At 40.4% G+C, this 21,194-nt stretch overlaps 1 protein-coding gene across 4 annotated transcripts in view; it reads left to right on the top strand.

Moving 5' to 3' along the window:
• mtss1lb (MTSS I-BAR domain containing 2b) overlaps window positions 1–21,194 on the top strand; it is a 73,632-nt gene that overhangs the window by 23,823 nt on the left and 28,615 nt on the right. The gene's annotated exons all lie outside the window — the stretch shown is intronic.

Raw genomic sequence — 21,194 nt, 5'->3', positions numbered from 1 at the left:
AAATGAATATAATAACTCAGTAATGCCAGTTTTATGTAGCCCGATGACGCTACGAAGTTAATCAAGAGTATAGACTTACTTTTTAAAATGCGGGTCAGGAAGTGGGTTGGGTACAATAAACCTTTCAGGATAAGATATCTTCTCGTCTCCTGAGCACTTTGTCTCACTGACTGAACTGACCACTGATGAACAGAATTCTTTGTAACACTGTTTACCACTGAAATTTCATGTTAGCTAGCCAGATCAAAAATGCTGAACATGCAGACAACTGCTGTGTACACGTAGACCAATATTTAGCAAGTTGCCTCACTTCTACGTTCAGAAAATATCCATTATTAGGCTTTCATGACATTTCAGTAATGTGTTTTCTGCCCTGTCCGCCCTGCTGTGTCTGAATCCTGGATTGGTTGAGATTTCTGAGGACATTTTGAGTGCAAAGCTGTGTATGGTGTTTTTTCTGTCCTGCATTCATTAAAAACTCATGGTCTAGTGGATTGTATTTTGTGTTTTTTGGCTTGACACTCTTGATATTCTGTGTAGGCTTAAAGCTCTGCGCTAGTTTTAATGTGTGTGGGCTGAGGGCTGAGAAGGTCAGACAAACACTCACCGCCCACTGAAGTCCATCTAAATACTACGGCACCACTGAGAGTAGAGAGAGAAACGGGAAAGACTACTGAGGCTGTAATACATGGAATTTCTCCACCTCTTGTGACTTATTAGGTGCAGCTGCCAGACAGTGTATGCGATGGTAATGTGTGTGTGTGACCCCAGGTGGGATCCTACAGAGGAGGATACAGGAAGAAGCTCGTGCTGCTTTTATAGGCCAGACAGGAACTTGCCAAGTTCTGTCAGCTGCTACCACTGCCACACACATGCAAAAGGAAAAATATAACATAAATGATGCTGGCACGAAGATGCAGACTATGCATGAGACGCTCTTTGTGCTTTCCGTGCTGATGAGTCATTCCTGTTGCAGTCCATTTGTCAGATTGCTGTACAATTGCTGCTCTTTCTCAGCGTGTGATGTTCTCTAATAGATTTGTTAAATGGATGAAGGCAGAAGACGACACCAATAATGATGCTCTCTGTCTTCCTGCCATTCGCTATATCAATGTGCCGCTTATTACAGCGTGTGTGTATGTGTGTGAATCAAGCCCGAAGGGTACTGATGATCCCGTGCTCTGCTCTTGTACCGACACTCCCATTTATGAGCCTGCATTGGCTGTGTTTTCATTCAGCATGTCAACCAAATTTTATGTGAACCGAGGCGTTTTCATCAGCCTGGGGAAAATGAAAAAAACTGGCTCCCTGAATATTATCAGGAAGTCATGGTGGCCAGATGTTTACAGTCTGCAGGCACCGCATAACCACTAATGATATTGAATCAGGTTGAATATGCCAAGTCAGTGTATTGCTGCATGTGACAAACTCATTTCTATTCAATATGCTACTGCCGTAGCTCTAGAGATCACAGTGTCGGTTGGCCCATCGCTTTCACATTTTGGATGAATTGCGACAAAATCTGCTAGAGACATAAATGGTTCATCCATCCATGTTCTTTAACTGCTTATCCTTATCAGGGTTGTGGGGTGCTGGAGCTGGACAAATCGCTGGTTCATCACAAGGCCGACACATACAGACAAAGTCAACTTTTAATCCATCCATCTATTCAACCCATAAACCTGCAAGCCTTTGACTGTGGAGGGAAGCTGGAGCACCCAGATTGAACCAATGCAGGATGGTTCCCAGGGGATAAATCCTACTCCCTAACATGTCCTGTAGTGTCACCATGGAGTTGACATGATTTGACGTTGACATGATTTTTACTGCTATCGTTATCGGATTGCCAGGACATTTGGTCCACACGAGTGTTCCCCCAAGGATGAATGTTAATAGCTTCTGTGATCTCTTAAAGCACCAGTATGTTGGATTTAACGGCCTCAAGCAGTGTAGTTGCTGATTGCAACCCCCTCATCTCACCCTCTCCTTCCTAGTGTGAAGGAGAAACTATGGTGGACACTTGTTTAGTTTGTTCCTTCTGGGCTACTGTAGAAACATGGCAGTTCAATATGAAAGACTCTTATAATCTTCTCAGCTCATTATTGTCTGTATATGCAGACCAATAAAATTGTACGCAGTCTTTATTTGCTACCATCATCAGCTCAATACACTGGTTCATGGCCAAATACCTAAAAAACTGACGACGTCTCCGTCAGCCTCAAATGTACTTAGCACTAATTAGCGTTCTAACAAACTAAACTTATATGATGAACATGGTATAAATGCTTGGTGAGCATCTTAGAACACTGACATTAGCATTTAGCTCAAAGCACTCTGCAGCCTCAGCGAGTCATTGCTGCGCCTGCAGACTCTTAGCATTATGTATCATTATAACTCGATACATCATAATTAGCAAAAAAAAGGTACTTGCAGGCTGCTGTAATTTGAGCTCAGTGTGTCTCTCTCGTGTTCAATCATCTTCCCAGGAGTCAAATGGGGATATGAACTGCAGGAATGAAAGAACATTTTAAAACACAAGTTGGGAAATATGAATAACTGCAACTTTCAGAAGAGAGCTCCACCTGAGATGAAGAACATGTTGGGGAAAAAGGGACAAAACATCCTGGACTTGTGTTATGTTATAGTAATTCATTAAATAAATTCATTTAAAATTCTGTACAAAGCTGTATTCTGCATCTTATGCTGTGCAAAGCGGCCAATGGGAAATGCAAAAGTGGGACTGTTGGCTTTGTTCTGCTGGATTATGGCCAGGCCTCGTTTTCTGCTGGGTCCCTTCAGACACCAGATTAAGTTTTCCTTTCAAGCTGATAAAGTTAAAGAAGGCAGCAAAGAAGGTGAGAGAAACAGTTTTCCTTGTGTTTGTGATGGTGTGTGTGTTTGTGTGTGTGTGAGGGAGAGAGATTTAGCAAGTGGGTGAAATCCAGCAGGAGGAAATGTGCAAGTGTTAGTGAGTTCCCTGGGTGAGGGGTGAATTTGAGGGCACTTTCAGATGTGCTCTTCACTTCCCTCTTATAGCCCAAACATTCACTTTCCCTACGGCAAACTGGCTGCGTGTGTGTGTGTGTGTGTGTGTCTGTGTGTGTGTGACAGCATACGCAGAACAGGCCTGCTTCCCTAATGTGGGTTGGTGAAAGTCCCGTCTGTGTGTGTCTGGTGTGTGTTTCCCATGTTTAATAACCTGTCGATTTGGCACTGTTTAACGACTCCATCCTTACTTCAGTGTTAATGAGGAAACACACACACACACACACACACACACACACACACACACACCCTCAGGCACTTACAGCATTATTTGTAAAAGGAAGCTTCTTTTAGTCTTTAAAATCTCATCCTGAAAACATTTTATACTTCATTTTGAGGTTTAGAAGTGATTTCTTGTCACTGTCCTTTTGGCTGGGAACAGTTTGAGACATTTATACTAAAAAGCTGAAACCACATACAGTAGAGGCCAAATTCAGTTACTTGTTTAAAGCAAGTCATTTTTAAACAGCTGTGGTTGATTGACCCTACTTTTGATGGAGAGTTAGACCACAGACTCTGTTTTGTCTCTCAGCTCAGATGATCATATTCATCTTGTCATCTTGTTTATCTTGGCATAACGACTGTGATGCAACCAAAGTGCAGGAGCTTCAGACTACTGCACATTATGTTGAAAATCCCTTAAGCCATTTGGTAGATAAGGTCTACATAGGCAAAGCTATACAGAGGAAACAGTAGTTAAAACAAGCAAATCTTTGTAAAATTGCTCATTTGTGCGTCATGAGTCATCTGCTGTGCATTTTTTGTCTGATCATATCTGACACTTTCTGTCCTTCTTCCTCTTTAATCATGTAATGGTGCCATTGCAGTGATATCCAGAATATTTGACAGCGAGGACAACATGACAATTTGATGACGTGTGAGCTACTGAATCATCGTAAACTTGCAGTGTATCCTTATTTGTCCCTTGAAGTGAAGAGGTCTTATGCCTCTTATATTAAATTCATCTCCTTTGATGGAAGTGAGACTTTCTTTTTTTTTTTATTGCTGCTCAGTTTTTGTTAATGTGTGTGTATGATAAGTGATTTTTTTTTAGTTGCTGATAAAGTCTAATACAGAAATGTTGTCTCTGGTTTGAGTGTCAGCAAGAATGTAACAAGCTGCTTACAAAAAGAAGTCACAGCTGTGTGTTGTGTGTTCTGGGAAACGTAAAGATGGCTGTCTGGGGAAAAAAAGTAAAGAAAACACTTGTAACTTCTGCTCCTGGTCATTATTTCGAGGCAGGCTGTAGGACAGTGTTGTATCTGTTTCTGTGCACCGTATATGCTGTACTCATCAATGTTACTGCTGTGTTATAGTCCGACTCGTTGAGTTTGAGGAGCTTTTACAAAAAATGCTGTTTTACTCATCAACTCCTCTCTCTCTCTCTGTCCCCATGATGATAATGGTTATGTTGTTGTCTATGATGATGATGATGATGGTGATGATGATGATAATGCATCTCTTTATCCAACTTGCTCCCTCTCCATCTCCATCTCCCTCTCCTTTTTCATCTCTGCACTCTGTCTCCGCAGTAGCAGCAGTAAAACCTGGGTCAATCCCAGGACTCTCAGTAAAGTGCTACTGTGTGAGTGCGTTTGTGCAAGTGTGTGTGTGTGTGTAACAGAAAGAGAGAGAGAGAGAGAGAGAGAGGGAAGATGATGAGTATGATGATCCGATGGTACCGAATATCTACAAGGTTTCATAATGAATATCATAAATCTTATTGATTACACTCACACACATGCATACATTCATGGGTACATGCATGCTCTCATGCGTATAGACACACAGCTGAAATCCCTCTTCATTCTTTGGACTTGTAAAGCAGTAAAAAAGGCAGTAATAAAATAAAGAGGTCCTGTGTGAGAGTACATAACACAGGTTTGGTTGCATTTCAAACATGGATTTGTAAAATTGTAATTAAGGGATAAGACCATGTCCAAACTGTATTCAAACAACAATAACTTGTAAGTTAGTACCATTACTTACAAGTTTACAAGCTTCCCCAATTATTTATTTTATCTGTAGCACAATGGCTGTACCGTACTTTTAAGAATGAAACTATCTATATATATAAATATACCTTTTTGCAACTGGTCATACAAGATAAGTAGTAGGTGGCACCAGTTGTGATCATAGTTGCGATCAGGTCATTGTAAAAGAGGGCGCAACAAGATGAAATAATTGCATAAGTGCCAGTTGAACCTCAAAAGGTGAAAAACAATGTAGAAACATGACATCCCTGTTTGTATTCATTTATTACGATCTTCTCGTCACTTCGCACAGATCTGATGTTTAAGTCTGCAGCTTCATCTTCATCTCTTCAGTGGATGTTTTAGTCATATTCTTTATGTCCATCATGATGTATTATTTAAGCCTGTTTCTACTTTTAACTGTCCCACTGTAGCAACTTTTCCAACTCAGCCAAGGAGAAAGATATTTGGCATGTCCACTCAGATTTCTTCAGTTCAAATTGAATTAAAGGCACATAAAAATTGATCGCAGAGTCATCTGGCTAAATAAATCTTAGTATAGTCAATGATAACTCCTGTGTTGCACGATCAACAATATTGGCTTGCAGTATTGTTGCAGTTTTAGAATTATCCAGTCTTGAAAGCTTTTCAAATTTTCTGAGGTGTAAGGAGTGAGGGAGCAAAAAGCATCCATCACATTGCCCCATACCTTTTCTGGCTGACGATGCCACAAAGGCAGATCATCTTAATGCTTTTTCCATTACACCCCATACAGTTAACAATGGAAAATGATCTCCATCTGTACATAAAAAGAACAAGAGTGGTTGTTTTTCTAGTGAACACGAAGTGGACAGAAACAGGGCTAAGGTTTATTTCAACTGCAGATGGTGGAAAGGAGAGAAAAAGAGCTGGAAAACTCATTTCCAACATGTTTATCTTCTTCACTGAAGCTAAAGGAAGGGAGCTAGGGGGCAGGAAGCAGTGAAGTTTATGGGAAATGTGGTCTTGATTTGGAGAAACACCACCACTAATAATACCACTGCTGTGACATGGAGGCTGCCAACGATCCAATGACCGTGGTCTCATGAATTTACTGTAATGGTACCAAGGTAGGAATTTTAATTTAATTTATTGGTGTTTAAACCTACTACACGCAGCCATGTAAAACTCGACACAAAGAAGAAGAGCACATTGATTTGCTGTAAACAGAGAACCTCAGATTTGAAGCACAGTGGCGCTAGTGAAATGATGCAGACCAACAGTTGGGGATTGTTCCAGATCTCAGACTAATGTAGTGATGACTGTATGAAAAGACAGAGATGTCCATGCTTGAGAGAGGATTGAGTGTAGCAAGCACTAAGGACAGAAAACGGACAGAGGACTGTTGTGGGGGATTGTGAGGAAGTCTGTAGTGGCAGGCCGGTACTGTCGCTGTGGATACGAGCATCAGTCAATGGCTCGCAACCTTTTTTTTCAGACGTACCCCCACAGCACTGTCAGATTAACTCAAGTAACACTTCATCAGCACCACCAGCATCTTAACTAACATGCATGAAGTAAACATTTGATACACAATTTACCTGTCAATCATTAGATACTTTAGCTATTTCAACCATTACTTTTTAGTGATTTTAACAATTTAGCTAAGTCAAATGTTAACTATTTATCCATTACTTTTAGCTATTACTTTAGATAACTATTTGTACTTTTTAACCAATATCTTTTAGCTAACTATTTAGACTTCTCTGTTCACATGCTAATTACCTTTTACTCACTCAATGTGGTGTTCTGGTAATACAATCACAGACAGTATAAGACATGGATATTGCATCCGTGATGTCACCCATCGGTTTCTGAAGAGCCGTTGTGAAGCTGAAGTGTGGTGGCTCTGGCCATCTTCATCTTGGTAGTCCTGCCTCTGCTACCTCCTGGCTAACTCAAAAATTCACCATCAGTACTGAAAACATGTTTATTTCTGCTGTGAAGTTGGACATTTTAACATGGAGACTTATGGACACTGACTTGTTCTGTAGACAGCCTCAAGTGGCCGTTTGAGGAACTGCAAGTTTTAGCATTCATTTTACAGCAACAGAGATGCTGCTACTGCTTGGATACAGCTGACACAGCATATGCATATATAGTATACACATTATATATATTATATTATACAACAAGTAGGTCCAACTGAGCAATATAGATGTTTAGAATGTGCTTTAATCAGCATGACGGCACACCTGACTCATCACTAAAAATATCACTCCGCCATCTCCACATTGTCACTGCTTGAAAATCTATAACATGTAAACAAATAAGTCCACTGGAAGTCAACTTTTATAAAGTAATGCATCTGGATTTATAATTTCAGCTTTTTTAATGAATATTCTGTGTGTTATGGAACTGTTAGACCGCCTTGGTAATACAGGTGTGTACCTTGTTAATACATGTGTGTACCTTGTTAATACAGGTGTGTACCTTGTTAATACAGGTGAAGGTTAAGTGAGTTCAGGGAAAATGTTGTTTTTGAAGACTAAAGGTGGACTAATATGGACTGAAAAGAAATATTTGGTTCGATGAAAACATGTTGACCATTTTGGAAATCATTACATCGATCTTTGTTCAGTACAAAATGTCCATTTGGATCGTTCTCCATCAACTGTACCGGTGAGTCGCTGTTACGGCGCTCGCTTCAAAATAAATGTTAGGAGGCCAGTCCATGGAAAAATATATTTTTCAGCAGATATCTTAGTCACTACAAGACTGAACTAGAAAAGCAGTTTAGTGTTTATATGTGTATAATTAATATCTATCTGATGATATCTTTTATTTAAGTCGGTAGTTGTTGTATAATCACAATATTACACTTGAGGGTGTGCTTTAACTTATTATTGGCACAAGCGCCTCGGTCCGTTAGCGTCACTGAAGTCGTGTCCCTCTTGTGTAATATTGCTTAATTAGTTGAGCCACTACACTGAGCTAGCTTGGACTACTGAACTAAGTGTTAGTATGTGTGTGTTTGTGTTTGTGTGTGTGTATGAGAGAGATAGAAAGACTGTGCTGTGATATATTGTTGAAAAAGAGGTTAGTAAAACAATAGGCGGTAAACAAGAGTAAACTAAACTGGGTGAAAAAAAATATAATAACTAAATGCACTAACACAAGCAAAAGTTGCTGTGTGTTTGCCTTTGCTTCCAAGCTTGTCTGGTGAGTTTGTATGTGTGTGTTCATTCAGTGTAATAAAAAAAGTATTCAACACTCCCTCATTAACTAGCGGACTGCCTGGCAGAGCGCTCCATGCTGGCTGCACTTATGACTCCCTGGGTGGGAGGAAGAGAGTTACCACTCAAATGTGAGGCCATTTAAGTTAATACATTTGCACACACATGCAAACACACACACACACACACACACACACACACACACACACACACACACACACACACACACACACACACATGCAACTCAGCAAGAGTGCTTTCCCTTATTCAGCTTGCAGCATGGCACCCCCTGCAAGGACCACCTGCTAGTTAATAACAATGCTCACACACACACAGACACTCCCCCACTGCACACACACACACACACACATGCAATTATGACATGCCTGCGTATAAGCTCACAGGCATTTGTGTGTAAACATGTAGACACTGCTCAGAGCATGCCAAGCAATCGTGGCCACACACACGCACATCCATCCTGGTGAAATGACATGCAATGGGAACTTATAGGCAGTGAGGATTGTCCTAGAAGGTTTATAAGTTTGTACCTTCTGTGTGTGTGTGTGTGTGTGTGATGCATGCGTGTCTCCCCCTTTTCTCGCTCTGACTCTGACATGGATCTGCGGTCCATTCAGCCAATTGCAGACAAGAGGGATCACATTTACGAGCATGGTTGCCAGGCAACAAGGAGAGAGAGAGAGAGAGAGAGAGAGAGAGAGAGTGAGGGAGGGAGGGAGTGAGTGAGTGAGTGAGAAAGAGATGGAAGTGGTGGCAGAGAAAAAATAGCCATGTTGTTGCCAAGAGGAGAGGAGAAATCTGAGCAAGATGGCTTAATTGCATTTCACAGATAACATGCCATTCACGGTCAACTGGAGATACATTTGATCTGATGCGGTTGATCATGCAACCAAAGCAGTTGAACTGGGTTTTTGTACCATACATAACTGGTTTAGCACGAGGATTCATCAGCTCATGACCTAATAACCCCAATAAATATAATTTGACCTATGATCACAATTGAAGTCTCTGCCTTTGTCCAGATTGGTCTCTTTTGGATGTCCAGTGGGTCAGTCAGAGAATCAGACAGGTTTCAACAGTTTAGCTTATCTAAACCATGCTATTTGAGGTTAAAGATAAAAAGTGAATGCCATTATTCAGCAGTTAGGCATTATTAGCAACTGTATTCAGTAAGAGATAGTCGGTTCAGATGGAATGCAAAACAGAAAATTTGCACATATCCCCGGGCTTCAAGAATCTGCTTCATAAGTGCGCAGAGATAGGAGGATAAAGGAGAAGGACTGGAGGGAAATAACAGAAATAACCGGCGATTCTGAGTTCAGTTAGAGGCAAAGCTGCCGTACAAACACACAGGCACACTCCCATAGAGACAGTCGGTGCGTCCATTGCTAGCTAGCGTTCCATAACAATCAGTGGGTACATTCGCTGTTTGTAAAGATTTAACACACTGCAACGGTCAAATCTGAGCAAATGACTCAAGGCGGTCTACACACACCTGAAGGGATTATAACTTAAAATTCTGTAATTATAATAAATCCAAGTAATGCTTTGCTACTTCAACTTGGAACACCAAAGCTGTCGATGGACATTGTACCTCCAGACTGCTTTTTAAGATTTCAGTATACCAAATGTGATTTTAACTTGTTTTGTCTATTTGTCTATATTCAGCATCCTGACACATACAGTGAAAAATGCAGACATCTGAGAAACAAGTTTGCCATTTTCGCTTGAAATGTCCACAAATTACAAATTGATGGTTAAAACTACAAAAGCAAATTGAACTTAGACATTAGTAAGTAAGTTTGGTTTTGGTTTGATACATTTCTTTCTTTCTTTCTTTCTGTAGGAAGGCCTAGAGTCCTGTTGTTGTGGACGGCTACAAAAAAAACAACAGCCATATTGTCTTTAATTAAGCCTCAGCTACAGTGTGTATCTATTTCCCTCCCCCACCTCTCTCTCCTCCCTCCATGGTGCTTTTCTTTCTCTCATCCAACTCCTCAGTGCTTCCTCTACCCTCATCACTCACCCCAAATGCTACTCCTCTCTTCCCTCCTCTCTTGTTCCCCTCTGCTCCCTCTTACTTCCCAACACGTTCTTCCCACTTAAACCAGCCTCCCATCATTCCTATTCCTCCTTTGCCCTCCTCTTTCCTCCATCCCTCTCTCTGTCGCTGGCAGCTCTCTAAGGACATTTCCTGATGTCACAGTGCAGTATTGTCCCAGAGGTCAACAACACAAGACATGCTCTGTTGCGCACACACACACACACACACACACACGCACGCACGCACGCACGCACGCACGCACGCACACACGCACACATATGCACTTCACTCACTCAACTGAGCATGGGAAGCTGAGCTCAGTGAGTCTTGCTGCTTCAAGGCCAAGGTCTGTTTAATGAGACAAGAGGCTGGAGTGAGAACTGGTATGCATGTATGAGTGAGAGAGAGAAAGAGAGAGTGTGTGTGTGTGTTATGGTGGGTAATCAGTGATATCTTTCTTAAATATGTTGGTATGTTGGTTACTGCAGCACACAGAGTTTTTTTTTTTGTAATTCAGATGTAAAGTTAATGTCAGTACGTTTTCTTGGGTTTTTATCATGTAAGATTTAGGAACTCTTATCGAATTTGCTGCACTTTGAGAGAACTGGGTATATTGGTGTGTGTGTGTGTGTGTGTGTGTGTGTGTGTGTGTGTGTGTGTGTGCGTGTGCGTGCTCAGACTTAGCGAGCGTTAATCCGCAGCATTAACAACCATCAGCCAGGCGTGATAACTGGTGTGTCTGCTGCTGGCTCAGCTGTATACACACACACACACACCCTTGTACTGCTATTCTTCTGAGGACCCTCCATCGACTACCTCTGACTAAATACTTTCAATGTACAGGGATCCTCCACCCAAAATCTTTTGAGCATCACATAATGACACATAATTTAGAAAGAGTTGCAGATTTAAGGCTTTTCACAAGTCAAAACACTACTCAGTGCTCTGTAGCGTTACGAGGAAAAGGAGTTTACAGCTGTGGATATTGGATTTATATTTAGTTGCCACAATGAAGTAAACAATGAGAAATACAAACAAGTACAAATGAATGATCAGGAACATGTGCTTGCATGTATTTGGCCGCTGCACTGTCTTGTGGGATGATGTCACATTGCCTTTCAATGATCAACGGTCTGCCGGTTTTCGCCTTAAGGAGCTGGCCAGATTTCATGAAGGAAAATAACTGTCATTGTCCATAGAAATGTCCAAAATACTATTCGAGGCTGTAACTATTGATTATTTTCACCTGCCAGATCTGTCTTCAAATGTCTAATTTTGTCTGATAGAGAATCCAAGACCGAAGAAAATCATTTTTTTAATAAAACAGCATTAAGTTCTCATATAAGAGAGCAAATGTTTTCAGCATTTTGGCTTGATAAGTGACTTTTTTAATGAATTTACATGTTGTTGATTGCATGACACTGCGTCTTTGTTCCTCTTTCTATCCCTGAATCTACAGAAGTAACATCTTCAGCCATATTTTGGCATATTACTTTCGTCATGTGTTGTTAAGTATGTGTCACATAGCGCTGCTTCCATTTGTCCTTGATGATGCACACAGGTAGGTGTGTGTGAGTTTCATCTTCATCCATTCATTTTTTTTAACTCTGCAGCTCTGCCAGTGGGTGCGTTGCCATGGCAACAGTGGCACACATACACACACACACATACACACACACACACACACACACACACACACACACACAGAAATAATAAAAAATATTTTATTCACAATTCTAGTATATGGACATAAAGTTCATTCTTAACTGAAGGTCATCTTGTGAAATGCAGTTGAAAGTTCGTTAAAAGATGGATAGGTGGAGATGTAATCTGTTTATTCATTTCAAGCTGTTGATGGGACAGCTGACTCGTCATTCGTCGTAGTCTGTCAATGGTTCTCTTGAAAGTCACTGAAAGCTTTGTTAGAGAGAGACTCAGTGAGAGAGCGACATTAGCATTAACAGCAGAACAGTGTTTCCCACAGCTACATGACCTCCTGCCAGCCAGTCTGCTCAAAACTAAAGTGTTCTCAGAGGCACACTGTCACCTCCTGACTGTGTGTGAGTGTGTGCATGTGTGTGTGTGTGTGTTAGAGAGCTGCACAGAGAAAGAGAGAGAGAGAGAGAGAGAGAGAGAGAGGCGGCTGATTTGATGCGTACCTGACTTTGCTGTATGTGTGTTACTATTGTGTTAACTTAACTATCTGTACAAATCTGTGTCATGACCCATTGTTCTCCTTCCTGCGAATTCTGCTCCAATCCATCTGCAATGTTTGTTCCAAGGGGCTCGGGGTTTGTGGGGGTCAGGGTTGCAGAGGAGAGACAGAGGAGTGTAAATGATGCCCAGACTACATTACCCACAATGCTATATTTAGACCACTGCAGTGTGTGACTCAGCACAGCCAAAACTAACGGTGATCTGACAGCACAGCTTGTGCTTGTTATGCCGCTACACTATATGTAGAATTTTAGGAATATTTAATTTATTTTCAGAAAGACTGAGCTGAGGAAGCAGCAAAAGCAAAAGCAGCAACAAAAAAAAAGTGTGTCGGTTTTGGATTGCCAGACAAAGAGATGTATTAGCCTAAGATTATAAGGCATTATAATTACAATGAGGTTTAATATCCATTCATAAGCATATTATGAATGTGTGCATAATCCTGACACACCCAGATGCACAAACCACCTCTCTTGCCCTTAAGCAGCTCAAATGATGCCTCCTTGCTGCATGTTACAGTGGATACCATCTGTAGAATGCATGGCTCCTGATGTGCGTGTTAACACATGAATGCTATTAAGACTGTGAGAATGTGTGTTCTTGTTGTACATGAACATAAGCATATGTTTCAGTAGGTATGTAGGGAGATACGCATGTGCGCTTGGTGTGTAATTGGTGACACGAAGAGCAGATGAGCGGTGAATTCCAAACACCTTTCCACGCAGGTCATGTTCATGTATGCAAGTCGTGTTTTCAAGCCTCTTTGTGTTCTCTGCATGCAAACCGATGCATAAAGAAGCCATGACAAGCAGTCGCCCTGAGGGCTTTTTGTAATGTGTGTTTGAGAGAGTTTCTTCCCGAGCTATTCGTCCCAGAGTTCGTGTTAAGAAGTACAAGTTCACTTGACTCTTATATCTTCATCATTATTCTCTCTCTGCTGTCCAACAACACACATTTTGTTAGGATAGTCTGATCAAAGGCCTCATTTAAGCGAGTACCAACCTTGCAAGTGTCTTTAAGTAAGTTAAGAAAGGCCTCCAGGGTTGATTTCCTCACCCCTAACCCCCTAATGCTTGGAAGAAACATGTTTTATAGTTTAAGCTGCTGGCTTTAGCTAACTCCAGTCTGTATTTCCTAAAATGCCAAACTATTTCTTCAGTGTGATTTTCTTAAAAGTTGCTTGCAAATTAGAGGGATTTCATCCAGATACGAATACATATTCCTAGTTTTAAGACCATTTTTGGAGATTTTCTATGGTACAACTGCAGAGAGCAGGCCAAATTATGTCACCCTACTGGCAAAAGTTTTTTTGTTATTTTAAGGAAAAAGAAAACAGGACCAGACCGCATGACTCATTTGATAGATGTTTCAGTGTATGGATAAGAATACTTGACTTGTCTCTGGTGTGGTGTTAACCCTGTGTTCTTTGTGTATGATTGTTGCAAGTGCAAAGTGAGGGAAATTTCCCAGCGGCTACAATATTGCTCAGATGACCATCTCAACACATGATACTGTGGAATACACACACACACACTAACAGAGTGACAAAAATATGTTACAGAGATAAGCTTTCACTTGAACATAATACAGAGTGGCTATCTAAGTATTTGCCAGAGTGCTCTAAGATCATGTGTCATGTAGCCTCGAGAGGTTAGGAAGTGCCGACAGCTCAGAACATCAGCCACTCAGCAGCAGGCCCCTGAGAGAAGCACGGCTGCGTACACTGGCATCAAACAGTGACTTTGTTTAAACAGGAGTGTTTAGTGTTCTGCATTCCTATCAGATTACCATCAATAGCTGCGATTTTCTGCTCTGAATGTACAATCTTTTGATGTTGCTCTGGTGTTACAGTAGAAAATGATATTAGACTTCAACTTCAACATTTATATTGATGAGAGGAAAGATGTCGGATCGATATCAGGTTGCCGAGGTGCACAAATGTATTTTCAATTGATTTTCCTTTTCATTGATTCCAGTTCAGTGTCAGGTTGCTGGATTAGAGGAAAGCGAATTTGAAACAGTAATGTACCGTATGATGATGCTGTGATATTGCTTTTTCAGGATAAAGGATCTGATGGTTTTAAATGCATTAGTGAGGTCAGCAACCCCAGAACTGGTAGGGGCTCCTGCTCAAGAACACTCCAGCATGGTGGCTGTTTGTCCACAAAGCTGATCTGAATGCTCTTCTTTTACAATATGAAACTTTAGTGCAGTTTTTAACCCAGTCTGACATCCTTTATCTATGAACAATGTGGATTAAAAGAGCCACACTAATGCATCCTATGGAGCCCAAAATGTATAACTAATAACTGAGTACATCAATAAAAAACATATTTAGTTCAATATACTGCAAGGAGTCTTTAACTGCTTATGTGACAGGCTCAGCTGAATATTGATGTCTCTATATGACCAAAACAAACAACAAACAAACAAGACCATCAGCGAGAAGACCGGCTATGCAGTCATTCTTAATTCCACATTTAGAGAAATTATACATTTTTTTAACAATAACCAAAGGCTGCAAAGCAACTTCATCAAGGACACAGACATGATTTCACTCTGTGAGACCAAAGGTCCAAACCTCCCAGTCTTTTATTCACACAGTAGCCTCTGATTTGTGTTCATGGTAAAATCAGGCCAGAATTGTAAATCTATCATTTTACCTTCTGCTTTACAACACACATTTCTTTCACTTACTGGTAAACAGTGACAGAGAGACAGATCCAGGGGAAAGCCTTTTAAGTCCCTCTGAACTTTCCTTTCCTTTCTTCTTCTCTTTTTCCATTGTTTCAATGACTTTCTCGTGATCACTTTCTGTGTTGGTATTTTTAGCAACAGAAACTGTCCTTTGCCAACAGCCCCCATTTCTGAGTAAATATGCCCTGTCTGGAAGCCTGTAGTTCAGCCCTGCGTCTGTCTCTGGGGATAGAGTGTGTATCTGTATTTCAGTTTGTATATTCGTGTGTGTCTTTGTGTGTGTATGTGTGGAGGAGAGATTTAAAGCCTCTGTAATCAAAGCCAGAGAATGTGCATGCTTTCCCAGGCCCAGCTGACTCCACTCTAAACCATTACACCAGCACACTGACTGTTCTGCAGTATCCTGAATCTTAATGGGTCCAAGGCGCTGAGCTTTGGAGTATGTGTGTGTGTACATCTGTGCATGTAAGGAAGTTGTCCGGCAGAGTTGTTTTCCAGCTGGTCTCTGTATTCCTCAGAGCAGTGGTGTTTTCTTGGAGGTAGTATTCAGGAGCACCATCAGATTTCAGGATCTCAGAGTTTATAACTCTGAATGCTTCCACCAAAGCGTGATAGAAATGACCTTCATTCAAAATAGTGGCTGATGTTGAGGTGATGTTATTGGACAGAAAGCACAGTGCATCATGTACTAAGTGGATGTAAGTTTTGGCTGCATGTGAGAAAGAAGAGAATGACTGCACTCCTATTATTCTGTTTTATGGCTTCTACGTTTTAAAGTCGGTGCTTTGAGCTGTCAACTTGTTTGGATGGTCATTCCCACATGACGGAGAAGCACCACATCTCTTCCTTAGACAGGAATCTGTGAGCATTAAAGAGAGATACAGAGGAAGGGAGGAGATAGAAAACTAAGACATGGAGCTGGCAGAGTTTAACATGCACATGCGCGTACAGTCAGGTGTCTTCTGGCTCTGACCTTTGACCTGTTTCTGTCCAACACAGAGCCACTTTTATTCCATTCCTCCCGTCACTGTGAACAAGATGACTTTAATGGTAACAGTAGATTCACTGGAGTTATCATTCTGCTTCTCTCCTAATTAATTTGCCATCTTATTGCCACTCCCCTAAGGGTGGATAATATGGATCAAATCTTCTCTCAGAACTGTATATACACTGTAACTAATTTCGTCTTATTGCAAAATCAATGTATGATTTGATTTAGTTCCTCTCTAGACATTCAAATCAGTTTGTAGCAAAATAACCAGATAGAAATGTCTGTTTTAACCATACTTTGAAGAATTACTACATCAGTAATCATCTCTCTGACACAATGACAACAAAGATGTAACGTTATAGCACAAAGTCACCCACTGCCACTTGATACTGTCACTTTCTCATGGTGGAAATTGAGTACGGTCTAGACTTGCTCTTTATAAAAAGTTTTCTGTTATGATTTGGCGCTTCATAAATAAAATAGAATTAAAAGATCTTACTTATTGCAGGACTATCAAGTACTGCAGGCATAAGTTTTAAAACCTGGGGATGATTTTGTATTTTTGCACTTCTGGTTCATTCATCTCAAAGTTAAAGGATTTTTGGTAAAATGTCTGAAATAAAGTTTGTGGTTCACAGAGATTTCCATGTTTGTCCATGTTTGTTCCCATAAGTGAATTTTAAAGCTTTTATGTCTTGAAAAAGACAAAAAAATGGCTTAATGAAATATAATAGATATATAATCTGAGTTGTCAGGAAATGAAACAGCATCACAACGAACACATAATACTTAGTGGTGGCGACGCTGCAGTCATGTGACTGTGGTGTAGTTTGTTTATAGCCCACCATTCGATTTTTACTTCTGGCAATTACATTTATGCTTTAAAACTTATAAATCATAAACTTTTGTTTGCCACAAACCACACCAGGGTGATGTTAGGAGGCCCACAAAATGACATCATGCCTGCAGCACTCTATTGCATTAGTCTGCATTACACAGTTGTGTTATTTTGTCTACCTCCTGTGGATCCATATCCTCCCAAAGAACAGCCTGCATGCTGCTGCCAAGCAGACTGATTCTGTATAGTTTTATTGTTGTAATTTGAGTTCATATGGTCTAAATGGTCAGTACTAGGATGAATTTACAATTTTTAATGATGTGATATATAATACCCTTAACTGAACTTTAAACAACATTAGACTTACTCAGTAGTGATGAGCTTAGACTTTTCCCATAAAGTTCTGGATCTGTTATAATGAGCCATACATTTCTGGCAGTCCTATCCTGTTATTATGATAAACTGATAAGATGATGCTGCCAGCACTCTATCATCTCTTTTCAAATAATGAGCCAATATCAAACATACAGCACAAAAATCAAAAACAAAATGAAAGAAATGGTGTAATAATTTTATGAAGTACCTAATTACAAACAACATGAAGAAAAAGGCTTGAAGTGCTAATTAGCTTAAAGGGTAATTTGAGTACTCTGAGGCGTTCATAGTAGATCATCAGTGCTGAGCTATAATATAATCACTACACAGCCTACAGTACACTGAGACCGATGAGCTCTGGCTTGCCTCACAGAAAGTGAAAGGTTTTGGCCAAGGCAGGTTTCTCATTCTCAGATATGTGTTTATTCTGTATTTAAATACATCTTTTACATTACACAAAAATTTAATATTCAAGTTTGGTTTCATTGTTTTAGCATGTGACCTGTGTAAACTTTTCTCAAAATAAGAGTTGGATTTCTGTGGAAGTAGAAGTGTAGACAAACAATGTCATCAGACATCAAACAACTTCACAGGGAGAGAAACGGGAATGTCCACCTCACATGATCTGTCTCTTCTTCTCCATGACTGAAACAAATTCTGTCTGTAATGTATCTATTTTGTGAAAACAGCAGATGAACCCGGTGTTTGCCAAGCACACTATTTTACCCCATAAATAAAATTAGGTTGGTCAAACGAAGAGATTCTTTCTCTTTTTCTTGTGGCCGCACCACATCATAATGATTTATTAATGGCGTGCAGTGTTTGAGACGACAGGGGACGGAACTGACTGGCCGTGGAAATCAACCAGACTGGACCAGAACATCAATTGTTCAGGTTCATCACAGCGGACACTCATCTGGGTCACTCTCTCCAGCGTGATGGGTCGCTGAGGACAGTGTCTGATGAGCAGGAGCAGCACAGTAAACGGCAGCAGGGCTTATTGCCAAGAATGTGAATGCTAAATATGACAGATAAGCAAACAAATGATGTTTTTTTTTCTTCTCAAAATTGTTTAAACATTTCTATGCAAAGGGAGATCACTTTGATGTCTATGTCCATCTGGGAAAAACAGTAAACAACATTTATTTTTCAACATTTGGAATATTTGGAATTCACCATAAATATGAGTATAAAATATGTCAATTAAAAAGGGGTCTGTTGATGGGTGTAAGGCAACAGATCACTTGTGTTGTAACTTTCCTAGCCTTGAAAGCGTGTCAGCGCAGCTGTCATTGGCAATCTTATCCTCATGCCACCAAGGCAACAGCAGTTAGGGGTGGAGAGATGTGTTTTGACAGGAAGTGACCTCGCCATGACCTTCTGATGTCATGGGTCCAGAGCGGAGATCACAGGTCAAAGCTGGCATGTTGTGGTTTGCGCGTGTGTGAATGTCAACCTCTGTCGACTGAAAGAACGTCTGAACTTGTAGTTCAAGTTCTGCTGAGGCTTGAAATGTTTCAGCTGGATTTTTGTAGTTTGATTTGATTTGGAGGTAAAATGTACATCACCTTCACAGTCAATCATCTTTTTAAAATACATTTTATAGCCACAGCCAAAATGATAAAAAGTAGCATGAAAAGATGATAATAACATTGTTTTGCATACTTATTATCTATCTAAGTGCATACAATACTGCATGGTGTGTTGGAGAAGAGTTGTGGGAATGTTGATGCAGGGTTAGGATTAGGAGAAATAGCACAATACACAATATAGGTTTTAGGGTCACTCACTGTACTCAAACAAACCCTGGCTAAGCAGAAGGCAGGCATGTAAACAGACTCACCATGGGCTCATTTAAAATTGATGCTCTGGCTGTAGGAACACACAAGTAAACAATTACAGTCTCATGAAGCTGTGATACGCTGGTTAACTGTGTGAAGCAGACATGATTATAATTTCTCCTATTATCTAAAAAAAATGATATAATATATTTCCCTTAATAACAACTCAAGTGTCATCAGTCACATTATTACTTGCTTGCCACATTTTTAAGTGACATCATTGATCAGTAAACCTAATGAGTCTTTACACTCTTACCAGTAGTTTTCTCCTCAATCAAAATCCTTCCAAACCACGGCCTCTTGTGGCTTATTGCTTGAGTATAACGTTTCGTGCTGTAATGCATTCCTTCAGCATGCGGTATTTGAGGTTTGCTGCACAGGACTTATCCTGGAATACACTTCAGTGTGTGTAGAAGCAGTTGTATCAGAGACTGATGGCTTGTTTTGGTCAGGGTGACTGGCTGCCTGGTTGTCTGGGAAGCACAATTTTGACTTGGTTTCATAGTGAGAGGAGAATCTAGGCCTCATGAATTATTCTCCTTTATCCAGCGCTGCTATACTTCTGCAGTCTCTCTGCCTTTTTGCCTGTCTTCCCACTCTTTAATCTGTCTACTCATCACCTCCTTCTTTGCCCCTTCTTTGTTTCATCCCTGCCTATCTTTCTTTTGGTCTAACCCTCTCCCATCGTCTTACTGTTGCTGTGTCACCGCAGAGATGCCAGTGTCAGGGGAACAGATGGGCGGTTGCCGCAGACGTCTGTAACCTTGGCAACCGCAACCTCACCTGCTCTGGCATTAACCCTCCCTCCTAGTTATGCCACCCGAGACACAAAAGCACCGTCATCCGTGACTCCATGTTCCTCCTCGTTCTCATATAACCTATTACCATGTCTTCCTCTTTCCCCATTCATGTTTTCCTCTTCCATCTAAAGTATTTGACGGTTATGATGTATGTACCACACACAGATCTTTTCATGTCCCTGCATTGATAGTGCAGTTTGTGGGACACTGTGATTGTACATCTTGATCATAATCATTTGTGTGTGTGTGTTATATGTTAAAACTGACCCCCTGATACATGACACTGAATATTAATTAACATCTGCTGATGGCTCCAGGTGGATTTACGGAGATATAACCGACAGCAGCACCTGACTGACCTAACTATTTATTTTATTATATTTCTATTTTTATTTTAATTATTATATACATTCCATCTAATATAATATAATAATCCGTCATCCATCATTGCTTGTGTCATGCACAGCTGTCGCTGAATCCATGTATTCTGAATGGTTTATATATGAACAAACTCCATGCATAAAGAATGTCCTTGACATAACTGTTGTCAAGGACAGAGGTTCGCATATTTATTCATCTGTGAGAGTTCATAAACGCTGTGTTTTCATGTTCAATCTGCCTTTTTGATGTTCATTCAAACAGCAAACACGACAGATGTTGTCTTAGTTAATGAGAGCAGCGGACAGGTGTTTGTTTTGGAAGTGGGCTGCTCATTAATGCTCCAAAGTAACTTCCTCATAGATTAGATATGAATACACATTGCTTGTGTTAATATTTGACAAAGTTATGTTGATTGTAGAGCAATAAATTGACCATACCCGCATCCTTGAAATTGTCGTAATAAGTAAATAAACGGGTTGTAAAGGTAGATTGTGAATATTCACTGTTGTTGGTGTGACTGTAGCCTTGTCATAGATGCTCAGATAGTAGATTACATTGTCTGGCGTTTATATTAACAGAAATGAAAGTGTGTTTGTGTGCACATTACCACAAATTATCCCCCTATGATTTTAGACAAAATGAAGACATTATGTAATAAAGCTATGAAAAGATGAAAGATGAGAAGATGATTATGTCAATACGATCTGAACAGAACCATATGAGCCAGTTAGAGAGACAAGTCAAGTAGAAACATTCTAA

Source organism: Larimichthys crocea, chromosome VIII, assembly GCF_000972845.2.
Source record: "Larimichthys crocea isolate SSNF chromosome VIII, L_crocea_2.0, whole genome shotgun sequence".
Classification (NCBI taxonomy): Eukaryota; Metazoa; Chordata; class Actinopteri; family Sciaenidae; genus Larimichthys; species Larimichthys crocea.
Note: the sequence above shows the minus strand (reverse complement) of the source record. Positions and strands in the feature narration are given on the sequence as shown.